We start from the raw sequence: 17,364 nt of genomic DNA, 5'->3' as shown, positions 1-17,364 counted from the left end.
CCTATGGAAAGGAAAAAAAAAAGCCTTCCAGGTTTTCTTCCTTGCCCTTTTTAATCGTGATTATACAAGAGACATTATTTTCTTCAGCTTTTTTTCACTTAACAGAAGATGGTTATAAGATAGTCATTTCCTTTTGTTGTTTTAAAGTCTGTTACATTTCATTTTTACTGGCTGTATGCATCTCTTATGGGATGATTCCACAGTACTCTTATTGCTTATTATTTAGTTTCTTTTCATGGGATGGGAATGTGTTATCAATATTGCCTGGCAGATATCTTTAGAATAAAGCTTTTCTTTTATATCAGACTATTTCCTTATTTATGGATATTGTTAATTGCTCTTTAGAAAAATTTCTAAAAAGGTTGTGTCATTTATTGTACCTGTCAGAAATGCATGGCTGTTTTAAAGCAAATTTAATTGCTTTCAGAAATCCACTGCACTCTGAGTCAATTGCATGATTTTGTGAAGAGATAGGCTAGAATGGATGCTTATTTTTTCAATCCCTGACACCAGCTAAAGATCATCTTCCTGCTATGTGCATTTTATTTTCACTATTTGCTTATTAAATAGAGCAGAAGTTTAAATATAGCATAAAACTAATGATTCTTTGCTACAGTTGATGTTCTGCAGAAGTTATAAGCACTGATTAAGGATCAAAAGAATCTTGCCATTCTGTGCTCTAATTTTTGCATCAAAGCTTTCATTTGGCACTCAAAACATTCTTAATGATATGAAAGTATGACAAGCAATATCCTGATTAATTTATTTCCTCTAGTTTATGCTTTTTCACTGCTTGTAACATTGCTACCAGAATATCCTGAAAAGCAAAATCGAAAGGATTTAATATCCATCTTACAGTTGAGCAAAAGTTCCAAATATCTAATTCAAGATTTGCCTTCATCCCAGTTACACGGCTTTTCAGGCCCATGATGAGAGAAGTCCAGCTCTAATAGGGATAGATAAAATGGCTATCATCAATATGGTTTAGGCTTCAAGCTCTGAATAGAAAAAAGAAAATTAAAAAATGCAGTTAATTACAATGTATTATATATTTCAAAATTAATAAACCAGTGGATTTTAAAGGTTTTTACCACAAAGAAATGATAAATATGTGAGGTGATATATTAATTAGCCTGATTTACTCGTTTCACAATATCCAAGCATCACATCATATCCCCTAAATTAGTTCTTTAAAATGAAAATAATGTTAAAGAAGACATAAAAAAAGGAGAAATTGAATATCAAGTTTTTATCTTTTCATTTGAATATGCTATTTGTTTTTACTTTGTGAAGGGATTAATATTTGCTTTGTTTTACTGGGGATATCTATCTGGTATCTATCTATCCAGCTATGTATCTGTCTATGTATCTGTCTACCTATCTGTCATCTATCTATCAATCATTGATAATAGTGCTAGATATCAATTGATTATCTCTCACCTCTAAATCTACTGCTGTTTATCCTGTTTTGTGATTTTGGGGCTGGGCCCTATAACATTTCACATTTGAGAGTTGGTTCAGTCTTAGGTTTTGTCGCTAGAGAGCCTAGAGAGACACTGCAGACATAGCAACAACAACAACAACAACAACAACAATAAAGAGGCTTTTATTGTGTGCTTTTCTCTTTCTCCTTCAGTTGCACATCTGGCAGTGGTGAGTGGCCCTCAATCTCTACTGAGGGACACTGAGTGTCTCCAGCATCTCAATAGGAAGCTTCCTGCAGACCAACTATAATCTACTGGCACCCAAGTGGGGAGTTTCTATGCGCCAGCTTGAACCCATGACACCCTAGTAAAAGTCACCAACATCTGAACATGTGACCTCCTGCAGACTAGCTCTGGCCCACAGGACCCATTGAAGTTCTCTGCTCTTCAGCAGGTAGCAGTTGTGCCCTCTCCAGTGGGGTCAAAATCTCTGCCATTGGTATGAGCTGGTGCTTTCCAAACCTTAAGCTCCTTCTTTGGGTATTCTTTTTTACCTTAGGAGTATAACTGCCCCCAACATTTGCTGTGAGTACTTTTTAGTCTGCTCAGTAGTCAATCACATTTTACCAGTTAAGAATTTTTTTCTATAAAGTTTTCCCCATTCAAATTCCTGGTGTGGTTTCTTTTTCTTGACTGGATCATGACTGATTCAATAACAAATAGTTATTGGGCTCCTGTTAGATACAATACACTGTGTTAGGTACTGGAGACACAGCAATAAAGAAGACAGACAAGGTTCCTGTCCTCAACACCCCTACAGTTTCCATGTAATAAACAAGTAAAGTGTTAGATATGGCAGAGAAACATTTTTGGGATGAGAGTCATGGGTAGGAACAGAAATGTTCTGTGTAAGAAAGTGACACTTCAACCAAAAGTAAAGATCAGTAGAAACTGTTCAGATGAAGAAATACAGAGAAGCATCTCATCAAAGAGAACAGTTTGTCCAAGGACTGGAGTTGGGTCAGACTTGAGAGTGGCAGGTGGGAAGACCTGCAGCATGGAAAGCACACTGCTGAGGGCTGGGAAAAGGGGACAGACAGGAGCAGGAGGTGGACCTCTGAAGGCACTGACAACTGTGCTCAGGATTCTGGATTTTCCCCAGCATTTGTAAGGGCTGTTGCATCATTGAAGGGTTGTTAGCAAAGGAGGAATATGATCACATGCTATGTTCTCATAGTTTAGAATGGTGGTTCTTAATCCTGGGTGCACATTTGAAACACCTAGGATATGTAAACAAAACCTTGTTGGTATGGTCTGAATATTGGCATTCCCCCACCCCCAAATTCATATGTTGGAGCTCAATACCCATTGTGATAGTATTAAGAGGTGAGGGCTTTGAGAAGCAATTAAGTTATGAGAGCTCTACCCTTATAAATGGGATTAGTGCTCTTACAGAAAGGATTCCAGGGGGAGCTCCCTTGTTCCTTCCACCATGTGAGGACACAGCTAGAAGATACCATCTTGGAAGCGAAGAGCATCTGCTGGTAACTTGATCTGGGACTTTACAGCCTCCAGGACTGTGAGCAATAAATCTCTATCATTTATAAATTACCCAGTAGTACAAGCTACCAAAGGTATTTTGTTATAGTAGCTAAGCAGACTATGACCCCAAACCAGTTAAATCAGTCTCTATGGGAGTGAATACTAGGCATCAGTATCTATTAAAGTTCTTTCTGTGATTTCAATATACTGGCAAGGTTGAGAACCACTGATCTTGAGAAGTAAAGAAATAACAATATGGCATCATGAGGATTAAATGATCAATTTAAAGACAAGTGCATTTGTTAGCTGATGAAAGTTTTCTAGTGTATTACTTAAATTAACCCATAATGCTGCTTTATTATGCCAAAGCCATTTAGAATTTTAAAGGCAGAGATTTGGCATTTTTGCTAATTAGAAAGTGGTTAAGGGGGACAAATAATTTTGATCTACATTTCCTCAAATGTTTACTCAAGGCAAGGGTAATGTCATTGGGAAGTTAGACAAATGTCTAAAATTAGGAATATAAATGCAGCACAGAACTTTCTATTGAGTTTTGCTTTAGTTAAAAAACCCAGCTTCACGTAGTTAAAAAAATATTTGCTGAGTAAATGAATGAATGAATGACCTCTTTGTAATTAGATTCCAATTAAACAAAAATAAATGAGGCATATCTGCTACCCCTTGACTTGACTAAAATTAATTAAACATTAATTTCTCATCTGAGATTAACATCAAGATAAACCATCTTTTAGAGCTGTGTTTGACTAGTTTATGAAAATCTATATTTAGCATAAGGGTGAGGAATACTGGTACCTTTGATTTCACTTTTTTTCTGGCACTAAAAACCAAACTCAGTTTGAAAAGAATTTAAGCACTTTCTTTGTCCGTATAGCTGTTTCTATTGCTTTCTAGCCTGCTGTGCTGACCCCCAAACCACACTGCTTACGTTACTTTAGAGACCGAATCAGAGGCACTATCTCTGGAGACCATGCAGGTTAGAGAAAAATCATTAGGTTTTGCATTATAGAAGCATTACAGGAAACAAGGATTAAAATCATAACGTAGCCACAGTAGACTGGCTAATCTCACTCGAATGGGACATGGTTCATTTGTGCCGATTATGTGGCATAACAACGGATGCACAAATGGATTGCTGTCAAGACAGAATAAATTAATTGATTATCGGGGGTATTTTAGTCAACCTGTAATGTGGCTGAAACATGAAAATTAATGTTGTTAAAATTCCTGTTCAATATTGAATCCCCTTCTGTGGCACTTATTGTCTATTCTACTTCTTTTGGTTCTCTATTTCTCTAGCAGTTGGTTGCATACTTGTAAATCTTCATGAGAATAAAAGCCCTTGAGATTACAGTAACATCATTATGGAATAGTTTTCATTTACTCACGTGCCTGGTGAGAAACTAGGCGCAGAGTTGAGATGTTCAGTAAATGTTTTTTGAATTATGTTGGAAAGAGGACTGGGTTGATAGGTCATTCCATAAAGTAAACATGCGACTGAATTCATGGTATCATAAATTATTGCAAAATGCTATAAAACAAAAGGCCACATAATTCCCTGGGGTTTTACTCTATCTTGTTTCATACATACTCAGCTTCCTCATACATATTCTTTAGCTAAATTACTGTACCTTAGGAAGCTCTATGCTTGATGGTATCTGAATGTTTTTAAAAAGTAGCAATCAAATAAGACCAAACCATAATGTATGCTATTTGGGTAGCACCTGATATAAGGCCCAAGAACAATTCTAATGAGAACAAAAAAAGGAATTGGAGAACGTTATCTTCATGACTGTGAGAATGAGGAAATTTCCCAATTGCTTAATGTGGGCTAAGTCCTTTACAAAGTTTCACTGGGAATTACAGCTATTTACATATCATTGTCTATACTGAACATTATTCTACTGGAATACAATGCTGGGTTCCTCATTAATCATCCTGTCACTTACATCTGATATTAATAGTCATAATAGAAGAAGGAAGTAGAGGAAAGAGAACTCGGACATGTAGGTTCTAGCTCTGGCTGAGTTACTGTAACTGTGTGGCCTTGGGAAATTCACTTGAAGGAGACACATTCATTCTGATTTTTCAGCCAACACAAAGCATTCTCTTTTGTAAAACCCCTTGTGAATTCAGCTTCAATGTAGACACTTCCTTTAAGAAAGAGAGAGCTCGTTATTTTTCCGATATAGCTTATTCTTTTGCTGGACAGCTCAAAAGATTAGCAAGATTTTAATTACACTGAGCTGAAATCTTCTAAGGTAACATTCAACTATTGGTGCTAGTCCTTTGGAAGACATACAAAACATACTCTATGAATGTTAACCATCATTATCATGACTGTCATTATAAACCCATATGATATCCTCATCCCTGAAAAAAATCATCCTTGAAAAGTTAATATAGCCATCGGGGAAAAAATAATGTTTGGAGTTAGAAGTCTTCAGTATGCATCCTACCTTCAGTGATTAATTAATCCGTATTGATTCTGAACCTCAATTTTTTAATTTCCCATGCAAGAATTTCTACCTCAAAATGATATTCTCTGTAAAATGCTACCATTGCCTTTTTTTCCTTCAAATTTTTATGAATATTTTTGCTGTGATAATCTTCTCATTCATTACAACCTCTTCCCCCAATTTAAAGACCTGTAAGGTAAATTCTGAAATGACAGCCCATCACAGCCTATGTCATCCTCTGACTTGCACCTGTGTCCCATTCACCCCTTTATGAACATTTGTCACACGATGTTGATGTTTATGTCTATCACTGTCTCTTTGATTAGAGTGTGAGCTTGTCGAGTGAAGACTTTGTGTCACTGCTTCTTTGCGTCAAGTGTAATTAGTTTACCTATTTTGGAGGATTTAATGTGAAGATCAAATGTGATACTGCATGTGAAAAGTAATTTGGAAAAGATGCTGTGTCATGCAAAGTTAAGGTTGAATTATTGCTGTTATAGTTTCCTCACCGAAGAAAAAGAACTCTCTAAGCAGCTAAGAAACCATAATGAGGTGGTGAAGAGCAAAAGCATGTTATTTTCAACTGATGGAAGATGAATTTATAAATTTTGTGGTTCTGAAGATAATTTATAGTCGACATAGGACATCACACAAGATTTTGCTAGTTCTTTTCAGTCTTACAGAATGTAGAAGGATTGCAAGGATCCAGGGTTCCTCTAGAACCATGGAGTTCTGGAATGTTTCTCTTTCAATTCATTTACAGACTTAATCTCCTCTAAATGTTTATAGAAATCATTATTTTTTGTTGTCAAAGACAGAATTTTCCTCTTATTTACTGAAATTCACAATACAAATTCCTTCAGCTCAACATAACACAATTTCTTCTTTTTTTCTTAGCTTCAAAAAAGGAGAAATATTCTGATCTCTATCCTAAAGGGAAGGTCAGACACTAAATGTATTTTAGGCTTTGTGAGCTATAAAGTCTCTGCTGCAACTACTCAACTGAGTGCAAAAGTAGCCAGAGACAATATGTGAACAATTTGGCATGGCTGTGTTCCAATCTTATGCTTATTTACCAAAGAAGCAACTGGCAAAATTTGACCCACAGGCCATAGTGTGCCCACCTGTGACCTAGTACATTGTTACTTAAAGAGCAGTCTGCAGACCCTGAGTATTAGCATCACCTGGGAGCCTGTTAGAAATGCAGAATCTCAGGCTCCACGCTAGACCTACTGAATCAGTATCTGCATTTTAACAAGATTTCCAGGTGACTCACATGCATATGCAAGATTGAGAACTGTGGTGGCAGATGAATAACACAAGGGAGACATCTGGGAGCCTATTGTGTCATGCTCACTGGGGTGGGCTGCCTTCTGGGAACGTAACTTGTGGGCCTTTTTCAGTCTCTCCTTCCTTTGCCAATTTCCTTCTCCTGGTACATTCTCACCCACTAACCGCATGCTCTGTTTCTGCTGTCAGCTTGCCTTGCCACCTCCTTAGCCAAGCAGCTGCTCATTCCTCAGGTTCTGTGTCCTCCAGGGACAGCTTTGGGAACTTGTCAGATGGAAAGGGTTTGGCTCGATTAAAGCATTGCTGAATACATGACTGCACCTTATATATTTACATGATGCCCCCGCCTACCCACCTCTTTTCTGCACCTATCTCTCCTTTCTAGTGTCAATATAAATGGAAAAAGAAGCTCAAGGTGCACCTCTGCAACCTGCACGTTGTGATCCTAAAGAGCCTACAATAATGTTGAACACTTTTCAATAACATAATAATGCCAATGACAAAAAAAAAATTCTAAGAGTGCTGGGGGGCAAAGCAATTGAGCTGTTCTAGCATTTTCATAAATGGAAGCCAGAGGCCTTAATTATGATGTATTTTTCTTCAGGTAAGACTTATAAGCAATTTGGAAAAGGCAATTATGTAATTTTCCTGCCGTTCTCCCTCTCCCTTCTCTTTTATCCTTCTTTATTAATAGGCATCTATCAGAATGAAGTGGCCCACACACAAATTTGGGTTGATTCAAGTGGGTGCAAATTGATTATTCAGCCTTGTAATCCAATTAAAACAATCCTAGAATAGCCCACTAGGCTGTACAAGGTTTTCTGTGGTGAAAGATGCACTGGCTCCTGCTCTAACCAAGTGGCTGCCTGGCGCGTACTTAAACACATTCAGTGGCAGACAACTTATCTACCTGAAGCCTACTGCTTCGTATGTATTAGGTCCTCAATAAATATTTATTGAAGGCATGCCCTTTCTTCCAGGGCAGTACTTGACACTTGGTAAGAGACAACTTACTAAAATCTCTCTTTTTCTAATTTCAACTGATTTATCTTTCTCTGATCTTGTGAAACCCTATTTTGGGCCCTATATAAAAAGGCAATTAAGAGAAATTGCTACAGTTTGCCATGTCTGGCACTATACATTCATTTTCTTAATTAATCTTCACTGTAAGTAGTTGCTATTATTATTTTTCCTATTTGAAAGATGAGGAAACAGAGCCTTTGAAAGAGAGCAACTCATCTGAAGCCTCACAATTAGAAAGTGGAGGAATGGAGATGTGAATCCAAGCAGTATAACTGGAGGTAAATGCTCTAAACCATTAAATACTATAGGACTTATAATAAAAATTTAGGGTGTAGAGGATTCTCCAATGACTAGCATTTCCAGAAACTTATAAGCTGCACAGTGAGTCACGGACTCTTGAAGCCCATGCACAGGAAGCTATTATGCATGGGTCATCAGGAAAGGCATTGAAAGCTGATGCTGACATTCTATTAGTCCCACTCAAGTGCAGCAATGCAAAAATCCTCAATTTGTCAGGGGTCCCATTACAATCAGAAGCATATCTCTGGTAAACACATAATTGGTGGTAGTTTCCCTGAAGAGTTAACTGGTAGAGTCCCAGTGATCACCTTTCATTTCCTCCTTGATAGTGAGGTCTCCAGGCTTTTCACCAAAGCCTCTAATGCAATCCCACAGCAACCGGCTGTGCTCCCTGGTGAAGGCAATGCATTAGTAGTGTGAAAAAATTGCAGCTCACAAGCCATTTCTTGAGCAACTATGCTGACAGCAACAGGCCCCTTCTACTGCCACAGGGACAGGTCTCCTAGAAGAACATCCAATTCCTGAAAATTAGAATAACCCAGTTCACCTCAAATGAATGAAAATTGTCATTCTGTTTGGATTTCTGTGGTCATAAGCCTGAATATTTGTCTGCAATCTTGCTGTTTCAGGCAGTTACTGAGGCTAATAGAGCTGGGAGAGAGGACTGAATAGCATCTCAGCTACTCTGCAAAATGAAACCTGAAAGAGAGGTGAAAAACTGCATATGACTTTTTTTCTTCCTCTGGTTGATAATGGCAACAAATCATTATTTATGGTGGACATCACAAAGTTGCCTTTCTGGATGGTGGCATAAAAGACATTAAATCATTTTATGAAGTTGAAGTGTCATACAAATGCGAGGTTGATGCTATTGTTATCCACCTTGGATTAGGGTGGTTACCGCTGGATTGGCTTGTGACAGACTGTGTCTAAGCAAACAGAAATGTCAAAGAAAACACTGTTGGAGAGACCAGAATGTATATGTAAGCTGATAGCATGTTGTGCCTCTAATGTCATGTACGAGCATGATGTTAGAGTATGATTTAAACCCAATTGAATCCAGGCTACTATAACTTGCAGCATCCTTCTTGGGAGATGTACATGTCACTGAAACAGGGTGTTTTTGTCAATTGGCCTCCTATCGATAGTATCTAACTTACCAAATTTTCCCATATTTCCAGTGCTATCCAACTACCCTTCTCTTAATACTTACAATTTCAGATGCATTTATTTTCTCAATAGATATTGACAACTACCATGTCCCAGGCACTGATCTACACATTGGTATAAAGCCGAATAAGATAGGAGTCTCCCCTCAGCATCTAGTAGGATGAAATGGATAAACACATACAGGTAAAAAGGTGTTACAGGTACTTTGAAGTTCCCTGTACAATTTATAGTTAGAGAAAGAAGGAAGAAGAGACTAGCTCTATCAGAGAGGGAGTGAGACAGACATAGATTAGGAAAATATTCAAGCAAGACCTGCTTTGGCCTGGAGGTGGTTATGGCACTATAAGGAAACTTTGAGTATTTCTGATCTAGTTCATTATATCCAACCCAGAGACAACCTTGTTTTCCTTATTTCCAAACATGTGCTGAGCACCTACTTTGTGCTAGAACTATGGATTTTGGAATTTACAGTCTAACCTGGAGGTAGACATATTCTTAATTGTATCTACAGAAGAGAGGTCCACTCCAGGAAGAAATTATGTGGCCTTCACACATGTTTTTGCCTTGGTCTGGAATTCTTTTCCTGAGACTCCTGGCCACCTCTCCAACTTATGGGGCTCACTGTTACCCTGCCTTCATGATGCCGTGGAGTCAGTACTTGTACAGGTCATAACCTAGTACCTGGAAGGATTGTATTTCCTAGCTGGGTGAGGCCACAAAAGTAATCCTGACCAGTGAGATGTGAGCAGAGCAGGGTGTACCACTTTTGGGTGGAGTATTTGAATGTTAGTGCCAAATCCTCAGAGCCCTTTTAATCCCTCTGGGTTAGTAATTGGTGTCATTGGAGTTGATGACTGTTCCATCAGCCTGTGTCCCTGAGTAACCATTACTAGCAGAAGCTCCTGTCAAACTGCAGTAGACATCTAGGTGAATAAAAAATAAGGCATTAGTCCCCGAGATTTTGGGTTCTTAGTTAACAGAAAAATTCACGGTGTCCTGAGGATATGCTCTTTTGGGGGGAAGGCCTCCACAGTGCCCTAAATAATTTAGGCCTCTCATCTGTATGTATGCATTGCTCCCAGTGCACACTCTTAAATTTTTTTAAAAAACCACATTTTAAACATATTTAACAGGTTAAGCTATAAAATGAGACGAATGATACTTGCCTTATTTATTAACATATCCATGGGGCCTACCACAATGAGTGGGAGACAGAAAATAAAGTCTTGTTAAAAGAATAAATCAATGAATCAATGGACAAATGAACCAGGAATTATTGCATGAAATCAAGTGTTTTTGAAGGGACTCAACTCTTTATGTAAATACTATACTGCTCAAAGCCTGGGGAGTATGTCAATGACTTCACAGCATTCCTCCTGCCCTTCCCTGACTGCTGTCCCTCAGTTTTAAATAAACTCAATGTCAAATAATCCTAATTTCAATAGGACAAGTTGTAGTTTCCAAAAGAATCAGTTTTACCAAAACAGCATGGTGCTGGTTAAAAAAAATAAAACCAAAAAACAGACACATTGACCAATAGAACAAAATAAAGATCTCAGAAATAACACCACACATCTACAACCATCTGATCTTTGACAAACCTGACAAAAACAAGCAATGGAGAAAATTTTTTTATTTAATAAATGGTGCTGGGAAAACTGGCTAGCCACATGCAGAAAATTGAAACTGGACCCCTTCCTTACACCTTATACAAAAATTAACTCAAGATGAATTAAAGACTTAAATGTAAAACCCCAAACTATAAAAACCGTAGAAGAAAATCTAGGCAATAAAATTCAGGACATTGGCGTGGGCAAAGATTTCATGATGAAAATGTCAAAAGCGGCCAGACGTGGTGGCTCACGCCTGTAATCCTAACACTTTGGGAGGCCGAGGCAGGCTCATCACCTGAGGTCGGGAGTTTCAGACTAGCCTGACCAACATGGAGAAACCTCATCTCTGTTAAAAATACAAAAAATTAGCTGGGCATGGTGGTGCACGCCTGTAATCCTAGCTACTCGGGAGGCTGTGGCCGGAGAATCACTTGAACCTGACAGGCAGAGGTTGCAGTGAGCCAAGATCATGCCATTGCACTCCAGCCTGGGCAACAAGAGCAAAACTCCATCACAAAAAAAGAAAAGAAAAGAAAATGTCAAAAGCAATGGCAACAAAAGCAAAAATTGACAAATGGGATCTAATTAAACTAAAGAGCTTCTGCACAGCAAAAGAAACTATCATCAGAATGAACCGACAACTTACAGAATGGGAGAAAATTTTTGCAATCCACCCATCTGACAAAGGTCTAATATCCAGAATCTACAAGGAAGTTAAACAAATTTACAAGAAAAAAACAAATGACCCCATTAAAAAGTGGGCAAAGTATATGAACAGACCCTTCTCAAAAGATGACATTCATGCGGCCAACAAACATATGAAAAAAAGTTCAACATCACTGATCACTAGAGAAATGCAAATCAAAACCACAATGAGATACCATCTTATGTCAGTCAGAATGGCAATTAATACAAAGTCAAGAAACAACAGATGCTGAAAAGGCTGTGGAGAAATAGGAATGCTTTTCCATTGTTGGTAGGAATGTAAATTTGTTCAACCATTGTGGAAGACAGTGTGGTGATTCCTCAAAATCCTAGAAACAGAAATACAATTTGACCCAGCAATCCCATTACTGGGTATATATCCAAAGGTATATAAATCATTCTATTGTAAAGATACATGCATGCATATGTTCACTGCAGCACTATTCACAATAGCAAAGACATGGAATCAATCCAAATGCCCATTAGTGGTAGACTGGATAAAGAAAATGTGGTATCTATACACCATGGAATACTATGCAGCCTTACAACGGAATGAGATCATGTCCTTTGCAGGAACGTGGATGGAGCTGGAAGGCATTGTCTTCAGCAAACTAACACAGGAACAGAAAACTAAACACCGCATGTTTTCACTTGCAAGTGGGCGGTGAACAATGAGAACACATGGACACAGGGAGGGGAACAACACACACTGGGCCTGTCGGCGGGGGCGGGGGAAGGGAGAGCATCAGGATAAATAGCTAATGCATGCTGGGCTTAATACTTAGGTGATAGGTTGATAGTTGCAGCAAACCACCGGGGCACAGGTTTACCTGTGTAACAAACCTGCACGTCCTGTACACATGTATCCCAGAACTTAAAATTTAAAAAAACCATCAGTTTTAAAAGATCCATTTAGCAGGAACAAAGGTTTTCCCTGAATTGACCTGGAATTTGCTTCATCTCTTTTATCGCATTGGAGGAAATACTGCTCCTGGATGTTTGCTTGGACCCTTTGCTTGGACCCATGGTTAGACTGCATGCCTCTGATGTGGACAACAGCCCATAGACTGTGGACTACCACATGTTTCTTGAAAACATGTCTTTGATGAAGCAACTCCCCTCCCTGCAAAAACATAGCAATTAACTAAAGCAAGTAAGATTATGTCTTGGAAAGATAATGAGGTTTACTTCCCTGCCTATATAATTTTTGCCTGTGTATGTCTGGATCCCAGCTTGGATCTCATCCAGCTCACTCCAGGGAAAACATAGCTGGTATACTCCGCCGTGCTTTAATGAAGCGCCTGCCTGTGTTAAGAAAACATCAAAGTTGCTCCAGCTTCAAAACCAGCTAAATTTTGGAAGCTGCAATTTGAGGGCAGTATGGGGAACTCCCTTCACCTCTCTGGCAAGTGAACTAATGACAAGAGAACAAGGATGACCACCATTGTGTGTCCTGTATATTACTAAGCTCTGAGTCTTCACACATCTATTTTATACATGATCCCTTCATTTAGTCTAGGACATGGGAGGTGTAGGAGAGAGACAAGCCAGAAAGACTTTTCACACTGGCTCATGGTCAGATCTGTGTTCCTTGAGGAGGCTAGACAGGTTGGGATATTATGTAAGAAGTGCCATGTAGCCCTTGTCAATCACTTCCACCCTCCTCTCCCCTGTTCCTCTAATGGGCCTCAAGTTGACTTGACAGTCTATTTTGCCTCGGGTATAAACTTATTTCCAGCTCCTGCACTGAAGCCTGCTGAGCATTTATGCACAGAGCCACCGGCTGTGCAGCTGGAGCAATGGCCCATGCTCACCGTCACCTCTCTTTGTTATGCTTGCTTCCAGTACATTCATCTTGTTGCTAGTTTTTGTTTCCCTGATCATTTGTGATTGCCTGTGTTCTGCCACTGTATGGCTACTCATCCTTATTTTCCAGTGACAAGAACAGTCTCCTTTGGACAGTTAGGGGCAAACAAATAAATAGCATGATTTATAGACCAAAGTGCCAAAGAGTGTAAAAACAAACCCTGAGTAATCTCCATAATACTAATCTAGAAATACACTCACAAAGTCAGGAAATACAGAAGTTAAGTTGTCCATCTCAATGCTACACTTTGGAAGGAAAATTCTAAGTTGTTTTGGAGAAGATAAAGCTGTGTCAACATGATAGCGAATCCATTTTGGCACATCTGCAATATGTGGGGCCAGCTGGTAAAAGGATGATGCCAATGAAGGACATCAGTTCAAATCCTGTGTATACCTGTGTGTTTCTCTGATCAGGGATAATAGGCTTCCTCCTGAACTTTACTGCTCAGAAAGGAGCCGGTGTTGGGGATAGGTATGGGAAGGAATAAATCAGCATCAGTATTATGACAGTGAACATAAGCATAGTTAAGAATTTCAAGCTATATTCCTGATCAATATCATTTGGATATATCTCAAACCAGTTTTTTTTTTTCTACTCAGTTGATTGGAGAATTCTGTCGAGAGTCAGTTTGTAGTTCCAAGCCTATCCTGTTGAACCACTCAGTCAGCAATTCAATTCAAAGAACATTTACTGAGTGTTCTCTGTTTGTAAGCCATCGGAGAGCAAAGGACCAGAATGTCTTATATTTCTATTTATTCTCAATCCTTAGAATAATGCTAGGCACACAAGTACTCCGTAAATTTGTGATGAATATAACTGAACTACTACATGGAGAAGGAGGACTAATACATAATAAACACCCACTGGGTACCAGGCATGCTAGGCACTGAGGGATCGGTGATGAATGGAACTGTCTCTGCCCCGAGGAGCCTATACTCAAGTCTTTCCTTATGGATCTTACATGCAGATGACCTGGAAAATTAATCACTGAACTCAGACACTCTCAGGGCAGATTCAGAATTGCTCAAGTTCATGATTAATTAATGGCTTTAAAAAAGCTTACAGCACCTTTTTTGACCATCCCTTTTTTGGGGGTGGGGGGGGAGGCATATCCTTAATCTTCGGAAAGAAAGGAGAGTATAGGCCTTCAGGATGGACCTAGATACGGCGTGGAACCTGAAACCTGCATCTCATGTTTTCTCTTCCCTTGATTAATAGTTGGTTTAGGTTGGTTCACAGTAAAAAAACTCATCAGTCAAGCTGGGTACCTCTTAGGAAGTATTGGCTCCCTGCGTTGAGGTTGACTCAATGCAGGGAGCATCTCACCAAACACCATAGGTCATGCATGTAGACAATAGCTCTCAGGTCTAATTCCCTATCATCCTACTGAAAACAGAGCTCTTGTAGAAGGCATCTGCGAAACTCCGACTAGTACCTTCTTGGAATTACCACTAGCATCTGTACACCCCTCTCTTATAGAAGCTATCATTGAACAGCAATAATTTATTGCTGTGTCTCCTTCACTTGGCTGTGAGCTCCTTGAGGATCCAGACTGCTGTTAGCATAGGTGGCCCAGAATCATCTGCGGGCGGAGCTCAGAGCCATAATGCTAGAAGCTGAAGTTTTCCTTGGGAGAAAGCAAGCATGGAACTTTGATTTCCACTTTCTCTTTTGGGGTTGCTACAAGCTTAAAGGAAATTTCTATTTTAATCACATCTTTTGTGCTGCTAATTTGCTGAGATATGCCCAGGAGTTCTCCCTACTCTATCCTTTAAAAAAGTCAAACAGGAACCACAGTAGGTCCTAGGAAAATTGTGTATGAAGAGAGGTTCATAGAAGGCCACCAGTTTTAGTGTCGGGAGCACCATTCATACAGAATATAATGTGAATTTTGTACCCTACAGATGCTTCTGTGAACTCTTTCCTCCTGCGTAGTCACTTCTGTGCAAAGGAGCAGCCAATTCTGCAGGCTAAGAGAGGGCGTGGGAATTTAGAACCACAGCCTGTGCTGTGTTTGTTCCTCCCTGCAGGGTCTTTGAGTGGTGACTGTGCCTCAGGGCTCTGCAGTGGGGACAGTTAGCTGAAAGGATACAATCCAGCCACAATTTACCAACATTTAACTTACAATCATGTCTTAATCTCCTATTCATTTCAGCGTCTGCAGCATCCACCACCCTGAACTTGGTAGGTATTCAACAGATGGTGATTGAAGGAAGCTGCTGAATGACTGTAGTTTCTCCTATATACCTCCTACATAGTGATGCATAAGGTGAATCATAAAAGAGAGCAGAAGGCTTAAGGACTAAGGATATGTGAAGATATTCGATGATCACTATTTGGCTTGATTTGATGATTTTGCTCTTAGGAATCCCATTTTGAGCACGCTAGAAAGAAGATAAACTTTAGAGTCAGTTTCAGATTCTGGCTTTCCTACTTATTAAATGTATGACGTTGGACAAGTTCTGAGCCACACTCTCCTCAGATGAAAAATGGCGATAATATTACCTACCGTAGATACTCAGTAGTTATTATTATGCTTATTATTATCTCCCTTCGTCCCTTCAAAACCTGGATCTTTGTCTTCCTTTGTGACCAACACCTAGTTACCTTTTCCTATTGTGTTTGACTGCTTTTCCACACATTGTTGGCAGGACCATGGCATGTCACTGAATTCCTAGCTCTTGTCCTGACATCCTGGATTTGCACTGTCCAGTACAGTAGCCACTAACTAGATATAGCTGTTTAAATTTAAATTAATTACATAAAATTAAAATTTCAGTTCTTCGACCACACTAGACCCGCTTCAAGTGGTTAGTGGCTACCATATTGAACAGGACAGCTATAAAGTGTATCCATTTTGCAGAAAGTTCTATAGGCCTATGGTGCTCTAGATATTGTTTATTTCTGACATCTGGACTGCCACAGATTAATTCCACCAGGAAATGAGATCTCAATCTGTGTACTATGTTTTTCGATGGGTTTAAAACTTGGGAAGGGAAGAGAGGTCTTCACATTGGGCTTTCTGAAACCCCAGCACATCTCTCTTATTTCCACATTTACTTCACATATTTTAGAAATGAACTTTTTAGGTGGGGAAATAATTATCAGAAAGTGAGTGGTTATGACCGCCCAAAGCCGTCTTCTACACAACCATGACAGGGGATATGTATTTGGGGTGAAATGATTGTTTTCATTAAATGGACCAAAAGATGGCTTTTAAGCCTGTAATTCTCATGGTAGTTGTCATGTTCTGTTGCTATGAATCTATACTCTCTTTAAACTGAATCTTCAGTTTAGAGCTGTTTATATGTCTCTTTAGGTGGAGCCCTGAGGATAATTTGGTTAAACAAGCTCTTGAATACATTTTCCCCAAAGGCCATGTGCTATTAGAAGTTTTGTTGGGCAATTATGCAAGAAGGAAAAGGAAAAGAGGGAAAAACAAGATATTACATGGGACATAGTTCAAGCCAACAACTGGTAGCCCTCAAGGCTATTTCAGACCATCAAATTATCTCTTACTCCAATTTTGATGCTCCATAATAAAATATATGATCCAACCTAAGCATCTTTTATGCCTTTACTGCAGTCTAACTCATATTCTGTAGATAATTAGAGCCAATTCAAAGCAGGTTTCCTTAATAATTAAGGTCATGCAACCTACATCACATAAAAGGCAGGATATCAATGATGAGCCACCCTGCTGAGAAATTAATCTTCAATCAACAAGTGTATATGTGTACTCTGGAAATCATCATCAATATTTCATGATTTCTTTTATTGTAGAACTGTGGGTTATGTTACATGTCAAGATGAAATCAATGGGCTGAGAGGAATTTGGTCTTAAGGGCTTTGGAATGGTGTAACAATCAAGTTTTTCTTTCCCCTGCCTTACTGAACTATTATATTTGCAGAGCAAATTCTCCACATAAAATTCTATGTATTCTTCTAACCTA

General features: G+C 39.0%; 1 long non-coding RNA gene across 2 annotated transcripts in view; it reads right to left on the bottom strand.

Moving 5' to 3' along the window:
• Positions 1 to 545: 545 nt before the first annotated feature.
• The window catches only part of LOC129047808 (uncharacterized), a 75,525-nt gene continuing 58,706 nt past the window's right edge, over positions 546 to 17,364 (bottom strand). Inside the window, exons 2-5 of one of the 2 annotated variants that reach the window (XR_008509573.1) lie at positions 9,270 to 9,378; positions 4,934 to 5,138; positions 4,373 to 4,515; positions 546 to 998 (exon numbers count right to left, since the gene is read on the bottom strand). This is a non-coding gene — a long non-coding RNA (uncharacterized LOC129047808). The remainder of the gene's footprint in view (positions 999 to 4,372; positions 4,516 to 4,933; positions 5,139 to 9,269; positions 9,379 to 17,364) is intronic. The other variant, XR_008509574.1, reaches the window with a different exon arrangement.

This window comes from Pongo abelii, chromosome 13, assembly GCF_028885655.2.
Source record: "Pongo abelii isolate AG06213 chromosome 13, NHGRI_mPonAbe1-v2.0_pri, whole genome shotgun sequence".
Lineage (NCBI taxonomy): Eukaryota > Metazoa > Chordata > Mammalia > Primates > Hominidae > Pongo > Pongo abelii.
Note: the sequence above shows the minus strand (reverse complement) of the source record. Positions and strands in the feature narration are given on the sequence as shown.